Source organism: Hevea brasiliensis, chromosome 11, assembly GCF_030052815.1.
Source record: "Hevea brasiliensis isolate MT/VB/25A 57/8 chromosome 11, ASM3005281v1, whole genome shotgun sequence".
NCBI lineage: Eukaryota > Viridiplantae > Streptophyta > Magnoliopsida > Malpighiales > Euphorbiaceae > Hevea > Hevea brasiliensis.
In genome coordinates this window covers 68,967,314-68,981,010 of record NC_079503.1, presented here as the reverse complement: position 1 = coordinate 68,981,010, position 13,697 = coordinate 68,967,314, and positions in this window count along the sequence as shown.

Sequence of the window (13,697 nt, the reverse complement as noted above, 5' to 3'; positions counted from 1 at the left end):
CTGAATGCCCAACTGTCCTTAACTCATGATGGAGTTATTTTGGCTGAGTTGCAAGTGAAGTCGAATCTATTACAACAGATATAGGACGGGCAGAAGACAGATGAGAAATTAATGGCTGTTATGGGCAAAATCACTAAGGGGAAGGAAACTGAATATGAAGTGAAAGAGGGTGCCTGTACTATAAAGAAAGAGTATGCGTACCAGATGATAAAGAGTTGAAAACCAGTATTCTGAAAGAAGCACATAACAGTGTGTATGCTATGCACCCAGAAAGCACAAAAATGTACCATGACCTGAAACTCCGATACTGGTGGCCAGGTATGAAGAAGGACATAGTTGACTATGTAACTAGATGCTTGACATGTCAGCAAGTCAAAGCAGAACATCAAGTTCCATCAGGTTTGTTACAGCCCATAAACACACCTGAATGGAAATGGGACTGACTCACTATGGACTTTGTTAGTGGTCTACCTCTCACTCAGAAGAAGCATGATGCAGTATGGGTGATTGTGGATAGGTTAACCAAATCAGCACATTTTCTACCAGTCAGAACTGACTACTCACTGGAAAAGCTAGCAGAATTGTACATTAGTGAGATAGTTAGACTACATGGAATTCTACTTTCCATTATATCTGATAGAGACCCTAGGTTTACATCTAGATTTTGGAAGAAATTACAAGAATCCTTGGGCACACAACTCCATTTTAGTACGGCTTTTCATCCTCAGACGAATGGACAGTCAGAAAGAATAATCCAGGTAAATTTTGAAACTCATTGAGTTATTGCAAACAATAAACTGATAATAATGATAGTAATAACTGAATATGTGTGATAGGTCCTCGAGGATATGCTGAGAAGTTGTGTTATTGAGTTTGAGGGAAGTTGGGACAGATACCTTCCACTGGCAGAATTTGCATATAATAATAGCTATCAAGCTAGCATACAAATGGCACCCTATGAAGCACTGTATGGGAGAAAATGTAGAACACCTGTATGTTGGACTGAATTGGGTGAAGATAAGCTAGTGGGGCCAGACCTGATAAAACAGACAGAGGAAAAGGTGAAACTGATAAAGGCCAATTTGAAAGTTGCCTCAGACCGACAGAAATCTTATGCTGACTTGAGGAGAAAAGACATTGAGTATGAAGTTGGCGAGAAGGTATTTCTCAAAGTATCACCATGGAAGAAAGTGTTGAGATTTGGGAAAAAGGGAAAATTAAGCCCTAGGTTCATTGGCCCATATGAAGTTATTGAACGTGTGGGACCAGTAGCCTACCGATTAGCCTTACCACCTGAGCTGGACAAGATACATAATGTGTTTCATGTCTCGATGCTCAAAAGATACAGATCAGATCCTTCACATGTCATCTCAGCAGAAGAAATTGTGGTACAACCTGACCTGACATATGAAGAAGAACCAATTAAAATCTTGGCACGAGAGGTAAAAGAGCTTAGAAATAAGACAATTCCACTAGTGAAAATCCTATGGAGACACCACAACACGGAAGAGGCAACATGGGAGAGCGAGGAGACAATGAGGCAACAGTTCCCTCAGCTCTTTACATTAGGTAAATTTCGAGGATGAAATTTTTATTTAGAGGAGAAGAGTTGTAACATCCCCACTGTACGTATTCTATACGTTCTATTGCTCCAGTGGCCAAATAACAATTCAGGCAAGTTAGGATGTCTGGAACTACACTTCGGTGATAGTGAACAGACATATAATGATGAAATAAATAAAAAGAAAATACAAGAAAAATCAAAGAAAAATGAAAGAGAGAAAATGAAGCTAAGTTAAACGAGCCAAGACCGCAAATGATGGTGACCACACTGGAAGGCCGCTACAACCTCAGATCATGAGAACCCTCTGAATTAAATTTCGTGACGTAATTAAAGGTTTATTTAAATGTAATTAACAATAGAAATATCAAAGAAAAATTAATAAATTAGTAGAAAGAAAAAATGAAAAATCGAGAAATGCATAAAAATCAAGTTGTTACCAAAAATAGGAATATAACTCAAGTGGGGCATTTTGGTCATTTGACACCTAGAGTTGCCTTTTGACCTCAATGTCCATTAAAAATAAATGATATTACACTTAGAAAATGTCATGAAAAATTAAATTGTGATACATTATAAGAATAGTGAAAGAAATGGGGGATAAAATCCAATTTATGAAACTTTGAATAATTAACATTAAAATCCAAGTTAGTGCTCCACTAACTTGGATATTGGGACCCTTATCACAGCCTTGGGATAGCAGATAGCACTCATCATCATCTTCTTCTTCATCCCATTTTACCTTGCCGAAATGAAGTCCACCATGGAAATCACCATGGCCACCCCACATGCAACCTCCATGGGTGCATGATCAAGCCACCATTTCTACTTAGTTCCTTCATTAAAGCTTTCCTACTCACCTTGGGGAAGATATTGGCAACAAGAAAAACAAGATTTGGTGAAGTTTGAAGGAAGCTTTCAAGTGGTAAGTGTCCAAAACCTCTCCCTTGCTTTAGTAAACCTTGTGTTTAGGTTGAGGTGAGTATTTTGGTGAAGAGAAATGAAGAAAATCTTGAGAAATGAAATGGTCCATTTTTGGCAGCCATGAATATATGTTGTAGTTGAATTTTTCTTACCTCTAATGGATGGAAACTAAGGTTGAATAACTTAAATGGAGGAAGTAGTAAGTTAAAATCTAAGTATGTGCATATAGTGCTTGAATTAAGGGTGTGTAATGGAACCTTAATGCTTTGGGCAAACTGCCATGTTTGGCAGCCTATTAAACCATGAATTTGTGTGTGAACATGTAGTTATTAATGAAATATGCTAATGTTAAATTGTGGGCAGCAAGTGTAAGTGATATTGAAGTATGATTATGTTGAAGTGTATGTGTAATATTGACATTGAGATATGTTGAATTTTGGTGGAAGTGAATGTTAAACTTAATGGTGAATTGTGTGCATTGAGCACTTGAATATTCTGCCCAAAATTGTTGCTGGAATTGTGTACAATATATATATGGAAGTGTTATTGATTGAATATTGAAGTAATGAGGAGGAGAAGGAATATCAAATTGGAAATGTATGTGCTTTGTGCAGGTTGTGTATTGAAGGCAGTACCTAAATTAGGCCATAAGTGTCAAACTGTGAACCCAATTGGAATGAGGCTAATGGGGGGTGAAACTAGACACAAAATAGGCCAACTTTCATGTAGAAATGTTGCCAAAATTCTGCTTAGAAACTGACCTTAAAAATGACCAAATCCTGATTAGCAACCTTGCAACCCAGATTTTTGACCATATGAACAATAGTCCTTGGGATGACCATAACTCACTCAAAACAGGTCCAATTGACCTGAAATTTTTACCATGGTTAGTTTAGACATAGATCTACAATTCTTATGAAGACACCAAAGCCCATAAATGGCCAGAACCAAGTCAAATGGCTTGCACAAATTCGGGTACAAAAACTGCCGAACCAAAAGTGACCTAAAATTGACCAAATTTTGCACTAAAGGTGCAATCTGTCCAGCTTTAGTAAATTGACCATATCTTGGTCTATACAACTCAGAATGACCTGAAATTTTGCCCTGCGTGCAATAAGACATAGAGCTACAATTTTGCTTCTTTGACCAGAAGCTAAAACCCAAGAGAAATAGGACTTTAAGCTAGACCAATCTACCACACAAAAATTAAGAATTTGACATTTTACATATAATGATGTTTGAAGCATTTTGGCAATGAATGCCAACTTGTAAAAATGGTAAATTACACTATATTTGCAGCATATTGAGATATAAATTGTGACATATTGATGCTAGAAACAACTTATCCATATTACCTAAAAAGGTCAACATATGCATTGACTTGTGAATTATATAATAGTTAGTAAACTCCAAAAATTGAAGAATTAAACAATTAATTTATAATGTGCCCTAGTTTGCCTAGTTGACTAGTATGGATAGGTTGGCATGCCAATAGGATTCTGACAAATGCTCAGAAATGGCTTCATACCATACTGGTTTTTACGGCTTATTATGCCGATCAGGACTTTAATAGCCTACGGCTATACATATTGTGTATTTATTTTTGGCTTATCGCCAGATTAACTATATGGCTTTTTAGCCACGCTATTTGCACACCGGGAGACACTTTGTGACCGATGGTGTGATAGCCCAAGGTACTAGGTACCCAAAGGCGTGATATCCGCTTATCCACCGTCAAGATATAGGCTACACGGGCAAGAATTCAAGTACTATTAAATTCAAATAGCTAAATCCAAATTTATTGACATACAAAGACTACCAAAAATTCGTAAATACTTTATTTACTTTATTTTAGTGTATATTTCTTTATATTTGGCACCACTAAGCAAAATTGCTTAGCGCGTTGCTTTTGTAACGCGTAGGTATTGGAGACACAGCTGGGGAGCCCAGCAGACCTACGACCGGGTGAGACATCAGATCTGCACAAAGTCCAGAGTCTTCTGCACTGCATTGCATACATGGTAGGACTTAGGATATCTTGTATTTTGTACTTTTGTTGTATATTTGAAATTCGGCCTTGTATTTTGTAATATTATGAAAGCCCTAAAGTTTGTAATATCTTGTACATATTAAATAACATAGAGATTTTCTGGATATATTTAAATTATTATGGACTATTTTATGAAACTGTTTAATGACTGTAAAAGTCTATTGACTTTACTGAGAAATAGAGACTGTGAAATATTTGAGATTTTGATATTTTCATATTGAACTGTTTTCAATAGGTTTGGAAGGACAGTTTGTCCGAAATATAGACAGTATCTTGTCAAATTTTTATTATCATTTTTGAAACACTGATTTTATTAAAGTATGAAAATAGTATCAGCATGATATGAATATTACATAAAAGACTTCTTGAAATCAAATTAAGCTCAGGAAAAGAGAAAATCACAGACTAGGTGTTCCGGCACGCTGTGTAGCACGCCTTGCTCGGCTATTCTGTAGACGAGTGAGGGGTGTTACAATCCGACGCATGACTTGGAGCTTGCAGCTATAGTATTTGCTCGTAAGATCTGGAGACACTATTTGTATGGGGAGAAATGCTATATCTACACAGATCATAAGAGTTTGAAGTATTTGGGCACCCAGAAAGAGTTGAATTTGAGACAGAGGAGATGGTTAAAGTTGATAAAAGACTATGATTGTCTGATAGACTATCAGCCAGGGAAAGCTAATGTGGTGGCTAACGCTTTAAGTCGCAAGACTATGGTAAGTCTACAGGTTACTCCTTTGTCTATGGTACATGAGTTGAGATCATTACATGCCAGCTTAGAGATTAATGATGTTGGGCGACATAGCTTGCATGGCATGTACAAGTTGTTGACCGATCGATCCGAATGGTCGCCGTAATGATCAAGTATCGAGGCTATTGGAAGAAGTCCTACAGGCAAGAAACCGTAATTTTAATTAGTGATGATGGTCTACTACTACACTGTGGTAGAATATGTATTCCTAATGATGTTGATTTGAGGCAGATCATTTTAAAGGAAGTACATGAGTCTCCTTTTGCCATGCACCCTGGTGGTATAAAAATGTATAGAGGGCTAAAGGAGCATTACTGGTGGATGGGTATGAAAAGAGATGCGGCAGAATTTATTTCCAAATGCCTAACTTGTCAGCAAGTGAAGGCAGAGCATCAATTACCTGCTGGGTTGTTGCATCCACTATCAGTACCATAATGGAAATGGGAGAGAATAACAATGGATTTTGTGATGGGACTTCCGAGGACACAGAAGAGTCATGATGCAGTATGGGTCATTGTTGACAGACTGACCAAGTCTGCTCATTTTTTGCTAGTTCGGATGGACTATAGTTTAGAAAGATTGGCCAAGTTGTACATTGATGAGATTGTGAGACTACATGGAGTGCCAGTATCCATCGTATCAGATAGAGATCCTAGGTTCACTTCTAGATTCTGGGGTAGTCTTCAGAGAGCCCTAGGAACTAGATTGAACTTCAGTACGGTGTTCCACCCACAGACAGATGGCCAGTTGAGAGGGTAATACAGATCTTGGAGGACATGCTACGGGCTTGTGTGATTGAGTTTGAAGGCAGTTGGGACACACACTTGCCTTTGATTGAGTTTGCTTACAACAACAGCTACCAATCAAGCATTGGGATGCCTCCATATGAAGCTTTATATGGCAGAAAATGCAGAAATCCCCTGTGTTGGGATGAGGTAGGTGAAGGAAAGATGATTGGGCCAAAAATTGTTCAGCAGACTGAGGAGAAGATCAGGATGATTAGAGATCGACTCAAGGCTGCATCAGACCGTCAGAAGTCCTATATTGATTTGAAGAGAAGGGATATTGAGTACACAGTGGGTGATAAAGTATTCCTCAAGGTTTCTCCTTGGAAAAAAATTATGAGATTCGACAGAAAGGGGAAACTGAGTCCTCGTTTCATTGGGCCATATGAGGTTCTGGAAAGAGTGGGTCCTTTGGCATATCGGTTGGCACTACCTCCAGAGTTGGAGAAGATACATAATGTCTTCCATGTGTCCATGTTGAGGAGTTATAGATCAGACCCATCTCATGTACTACCAGTAGAAGAAATTAAAGTGAATCCAGACCTTACATATGAAGAAGAACCCATAGAGATTCTGGCTTATGAGGTGAAATAGCTACGGAATTAGCAGATCCCGTTAGTGAAAGTGCTGTGGAACCATCATTTGGGCCAAGAAGCTACTTGGGAACGAGAGGAGGACATGAGGAGACAGCACCCACAGCTATTCAGAGATTGATACTAGGTAAAATTTCGAGACGAAATTTATTTTAAGGGAGAGAGAGTTGTAACACCCCTATTTGCATAGCCTGGTATATTTCACTATTTCGATGACCGGTGTCGGTCCGGATAATTTAGGGGATTAGAACCACACTTAAGACAACTAAATAAACCTGAACACAAATAATTAGTAATTGCCAATTAGTTAAGTATAAATAAGAAAAATAGAACATAAGAAGTTAAACGAGCCGAGAGTCACAGCGATGGGTGACTTTCTCGGGAAGGACTGTGAAGTCGATTTAAACTCAAATTTTGAACTGTAAAATGTGACGCTGCGGTCCTTAGGACTATTGTGAACACAGTGGAAAAGAGAAAATCACGAAAAAGAACTGTTAAGCCAGTCAAATAATTAGGTCAGGGATCCAGAAGAAATATTGAATTATTTACAAACCGAGTCGAATTGGCGAGGGGCAATTTGGTCAATTGACCCTGAGAGCTGACTCCTGACCTAATTGTCAAATAAAATTGGAGAAAAGAAAATTTTAGAATCGAAAATTAAATTAAAGAACTAAAGAAAAATAAATGAAAAAAAAAAAAAGAAAAGTTGAAAAAGTGAAAAGGTTTGTTACATCATGCATGACATCATGCATGATGCAATAAACTTAATAATTAAATTTTTTGAAATTATCATTGGATAATTGTAAATTAAATTAGTTTAAAAACACATAAAAGAAAAGAAAAGAAAATGGACTTATGACATCATGTGCATGACATCAATTGATTTTTAATTTATTTAAATTTTTTTTCTTTTTTTGACCAAGTCAATTATGTGGAATAAAAACAAAAATTAAAAAGATTTTTTTTTTTTTACTTCTTCTTCTTCTCCTTGCCGTGGCACTCCTTCCCTCTCCCTTTCTCTCACAAACCTCCATGGAAGCTTAATTTTAAGCTTCTTAAACCCCAAAATTTCCCATAAATTCCCCAAGATTCTTGATTAAAACTTGCTATTACCACTTGACAAGAAGATTGAAGAAGAAAGAAGAGGAGAAAATTTAGAAAAGTAAGAGGTTGGGAAGCTTCATTCAAGGTTAGTAGCTAAACATGGAATTTATAGTTTAATTATTGTATTTATAGCTTAACTAACTTAGAATTATGCTTAAAATGAAATGAAAATAATTGTTGGAGGACTAGAAGTAAATTTAGCCAGCTAGGGTTTGTTATGAATATGCTTTTGTTTTGATTGAATTCAATATGTATGGAAGCTTAAGTGAGTTGAGGAATGATGTTGGTAGGCTTTGATTTAGTGAAAATTAGGTAGTTTGGGTTTTGGCACCTAGGGTTTGGAAGACAAAAGTGTGAAAATTTGTTAAATGTTGTGTTTGACTTTGTTGGAGATGAAAAATGGTCATTTGTGACCAATTGATATGTGTTAGAAGTGTTAGAACCAATTAGAAATTCAGACTGGTTATGGGCAGTATACATGTAGCATGACCAAGGTCCCTTTCACGGATCAAAACTGAAAATTTACAAGCTCAATTGGTGTGAGGCCAATTGGGAAAGAAACTAGACACAAAATGACACATTTTTCATTTAGGAATCATGCCCAAAAAGTCACTAAAACCTAGTGAACGAATTGACCAAATCCGGATTAGGCAATCTGACCTGTACAAAAATGACCAAATGAACAGTATTTGTTTATTTAGCCATAACTTGGGTTAGACAGGTCTAAATGACCTGAAATTTTACCAGTAGAAAGCTGAGATATAGAGCTAAAACTTTTATGAAGAACACAAACCCAAATAATGCCCTTAACCAAGTCATTTGGCCACCCAAAGTTGGTGACCTAAAACTGCTAGAACTAGAATTTGCCCAGAAAATCTGGGTTAAGTCCAATCCGGCAGCCATGATTCAAATGGCTATAACTTGAGCTACCAAACTCCAAATGGAGTGATTCAAAAAGGAGAATAAAGTTAAGACAATAAGGAACAATTTCTATGAAGAAAACTTAACCCAATTCTAACAGCAAAATGACCAATGGAACAGTGCAACTTAAGACACAAAAACTAAAAATTTACAATTTTACCTAAAAGACCTAAGTTTTGAGAAAACAACCAAAACCAACAAAATTGGTGACCAAAATGTGGTATGTGAGGATAGTTGGAGTTCCCATACCTTTTAAGTATAAGAAAGTCAATATTTTGACTTGAATAGTATCATGAATAGTAACCTCAATATGAAAATTTACAAGAATGTAAGTTTAAACATATTGGAATTAGTTGTTGGAATTGTTATGAAGTAAAAATACTGAGACACTATAAATTTTGTGTTTCAACTGAAAAAGACTCGGAAGGTCTAAGAGACTAAGTCAAGGCCTAGAGGCGACTCACGTCAGGTTTGTGCACAATAAACCTTATTTGGGCATTTTGTCATTTAAAAATTGATTTAGTATGATTTATGAAAATTTGATGTTAATCATGAATTGTGTTGCCACCTTGTGAATGAAATTATGACTTTGGAAATTTATTGGATTTCTCATGAATTATTTGAATAAAATGTTTGAAATTGATTTTTGATTCACACTTAGTGTGACAGTGCCTTATTATTCCTCCTCAATTTATAGGGTGAGATTGATTATTTTCCTCCCTCTCTGGTTTACCAGTTGAGGTTGTAGATCGGATGAGTACTCATTAGCTAGCTAGCCACCTCCCTCATTGATTTCGATTAGTGGAGTTGTAGATCGCTTTGTCGTGGTGTACAACACGGCATTGATTGGAAATTTTGTGTCATGGCTTAAGTTGTGTATGAATTGGCAACACTATGTTTATTAAATTATTTGACCAAAATTGTGCTATAATGAATTTTGATAATTTGTGAAATGTAATTGTGAAATATTTAAATTGTGATTTATCAATGAATGTTTTATGTATTGCATTTCAAATCTTTATTGTGCACCACTGAGTATTTTTATACTTAGCGATAGCTTATTTTGCTGTCGCAGATAGGAGCAAGAAAAAAGCAGCAGAGTGAGCTGCTGAACTGGAAAAGCCTTCGCTGATTTTGTACGGGTATTATTTTATGCCCAATGTAATTTAGTTTGATGTAAATAAATATTGTTCATATGTATTAATGTAAAGTTGAGCAGTTGTATTTATAAATTGTAATAATATTATTTTTGGATTTTATATCTGTAAATTAAACTTGTGAATGTAAATTAGCTTTATTGAATGCAATGTGGATGGAATTATTTTGAAATAGGTTGATTTGAGAATTTTGAGTTGAATTGAGATTATTTAGAGGTTGGGAGTTGTGGAAAATTTATTGGAAGTGTTTTTTTCAGGTATTTGAAGAACTATTTTCTCAAAATACAGATGGCACTCAGCCGAAATTTTTCTAAAATTTGCGGAAAAATAAAAATAGACAAAAATGTTTACTATTGTTTTAAGCTTCGAATAAATGATTTTAATTCCTACCAAAATGCTTACCACTTCTAAAATGTAAGAAAATGATTTTAAAATCCCTTGTAGGATACTTAATGAGTTATCGGTAGGTGAAGTTCGGTAGTTCATTAGGTATTCTATGGGATCATGTCATGCCTTACAGAGGGGAGAGGTGTGACAGCCCAAGTTTCTACCCCAAAGAGTTCACCATCAGTTAGTAGAGGCAGAGGTAGAGGTAGGGGTAGTACACCTGGAAGTCAGAGTACTGTGAATCAGCCAGAACAAGATGATGCTCTAGCTAGAGTATACACTATGCAGCAGAGGGAAGAGGCTGAGACTTCTGACATTTTTGCGGGTACTTTCTCAATTTTTAACTAAGATATATATATATGTATTGTTTGACCCGGGGTCTACATACTTTTATGTTAGTGCCATCATTGTTTGTCTTCCTGCTGTCCCTCGTATAAAAATAAATTTTGATATGTTATTGACTAGTCATTTTGGAATTAGTTTTGGAAGAGTTTGCTAGCAAAAGACATTTCCTAGAATATGATAAATTATTGAAAATCGATAGATGAAAGAGTTATGGGAGTAAAAATTTGAACAGTTGGTTCAGATATAACAAAGAAATGTTACGAATATGAGTAAGATTGTTGACGAGAATGGTCAGAGGACCAATGATTAGATAAATAATTCTAACATGACCACAATGGTCATTCAATAAGGAAACATGAATTGAAATATTAGACAGAACGATAGTAAGAGAAAATTAGTGTTATACAAACAAATTAAATGTTGTATTAGATTGTTAAAAGTCTTACACAAACTTAAAGGAAAGAAGATTATACAATTCTATAGAAAGGAGAAAAACTAAGTTCTCACTCCATAGGATCACACAAGGTCCTAGAAAGAGTGGATTCATTATCACACAAAATTGCTTACCTCTAAAAAAGTGAAATGAATTTAAATTCAACATATGATGGGGAAACTCATAAAGATCTTAGTACATGAGGTGAAGCAGTTGAGAAATAAATGTATACATTTGGTTAAGGTGTTATGGACTATCATTCAGGCCAGGAAGCTACTTGGGAACGAGAGGAGAATATGAGGAGGCAGCACCCACAGTTGTTCAGAGACTAAAATCAGATAAAATTTCGAGACAAAATTTATTTTCAGGGGGGGAAAATTGTAACACCCCTTTATTCGGTAGTATGTTCTACTGTTCCAATAACCGGTGTCTGTCCGGATAGCTAGAATTCCTGGAACTACATTTAAATGTTAGTAAGGAGACATAAAATGATGAAATACATGGTAAGAAAAACAAGAAAAAAATAAGAGCAATGAAATGTAATTAGGTTAAACGAGCCAGAAACCGTAGCGATGGGTGATCGCACTCGGAAGTTGTGGCGAGGACAGTTGACTAGCCCTGGACCGTGGGGAACCTTGGGAAATATTTTTGAGACTTAAATAAACATCTATTGAGGTATAATTAACTTAGAAAATGTCAAAGAAAAATTAGTAAGTCAGTATAAATAAAAACGAAAATTTAAGAAATCTGCGGGACAAGGATTAAATCAGTGTTACCAAAAAAATTCGAAATGCAACCCAAAAAGAGGCATTTTGGTCATTTGACACCTAGAGTAGACTTTTGACCTAAATGTCCATGAAAAATTTGTAGTGTTAAATTTTGAAAATGCCATGAAAAATGAAATTTAAAAATGAAGTATAATTAAAAGAGAAATGGGGGATTAATTTGCAAATATGGAAACTTGGATTATTAAATGTTTAATGTGAGTTAGTGGGGCACTAAGTGGGATTATATAAGCTATATAATGACAGATTTTTCCACTAACACTTCATGAATCTTCTTCTTCCTCAAAAACTTCATTTGGCCGAATTTATCTTCCCTTAAGAAACCTCCATTAATGTCCCAAAACCAAGCTCCATGCACCCGTGATTCAAGCCACTTTTCACCATAATTCCTTCATTAAAGCTTGTATACACAACTTGGCAAAGAGATTGGCAGTAAGAAGGAAGGGATTTGATGAGTTTTTAATAAGCTTCAAAATAGGTAAGTGCTCATTTCCTCTTCCTTTCTTCATTAATGTTAATCTTAGTGTTGAGATGAGTAGATTTGTTGAAGAAATTAAAGGATTTGTTGAGTTAGTGAATTGTCCAAATTTTGGTAGCCTTGAAGACTATGGATTAATGCTTGATTTCATGAATTTAATTGATAAATTGTGGTAGTGATGGTTTAAGGGCAGTGTATGTGAAGTAAGAATGGAATTGTATGTAATAACTTAAGTGATTACATGTATATATATTATGTTGAATTTAACTTTGAGAATTAGGGTTGTAATATGTGTATTGAGCATTTGTATATTTTGCCCAAATTAACCATAATGTGATGTGATGAATGGTTATGGTTTGGTACAAATCCAAATGAGGTAGAGGAAGTGAAATTATAACAAATTGAATGTGCATTGGTTGGGGTATGAGAATTGTATTTAAGGGCAGTATACATTTTAAGCCATAAGTGGAAAATGGTGACCCCAATTGGTATGACACCAATTGAAGGTGTTTTGGTACATCCAAACCTTCATTTTTTAAGAAGAAACCCTGCCCAAATTTTGTTCATAGGTTGGTCAAATGTTGGCTTGAATACGGGTAGCTTGCTAGATTAGGCTCGCACTGACCATATGAATAGTATGTGTTCATATGGCCATAACTTACCCTAGCAAGGTCAGAATGACCTGAATTTGGAACCATTGAAAAGCTTGGACATAGGAGAACACTTGTTATGAAGACCACTTGACCCAGTTTTGCCTTTAACCAAGTCAAACTGTTAGCACAAGTTGGGTCACCAAAACTGTCAACCCAGAAATTGACCAAAACACTGTTCCATTGGTATGTTTGACCAGTTTTGGCAAAAAATGCCATAACTTGGTCTCTAAAGTTGCAAATTGAGTGAAACTAGTGCCAAAAGTTTTATAAGACATAGCACAACAATTTTTATGTTTTGACCAAGCTCCAGAACCCATTGCATCCTAAGGAAAAAATTAGCCAAAATTAGGAATTGAAATCTGGAAAATGTTAAGTTGAACCTAGAATGCCATTGATACCCGTGTGTTCATTTGGCCATAACTCCCACTAGGAAATTCCATTTAGGATGTGCCAATAGGATCTAGAAACATGATATTTAGGGCTACAACACTGATTCAGACACCTTTGCCAAATTATAAGTGTAAAGACCCTAAAAAGAGGGTCAAACATACAGCCCTGAAGTTTGACTATTGCCTTTATAGGATTAAGAGTCTAGGTCAATACATTGACCATAACTCACTATACCAAGCTTGAAAAATTATGAAATTGTACTTGGGGGTCCCTAAGACATAGAGGAACATATCATATGAAGGAACCTAAGTCTAAAATGACCTTAAATATGACTTAATTCTGAATTGCAACTTTGTAAACCTGCACTTGACCATATG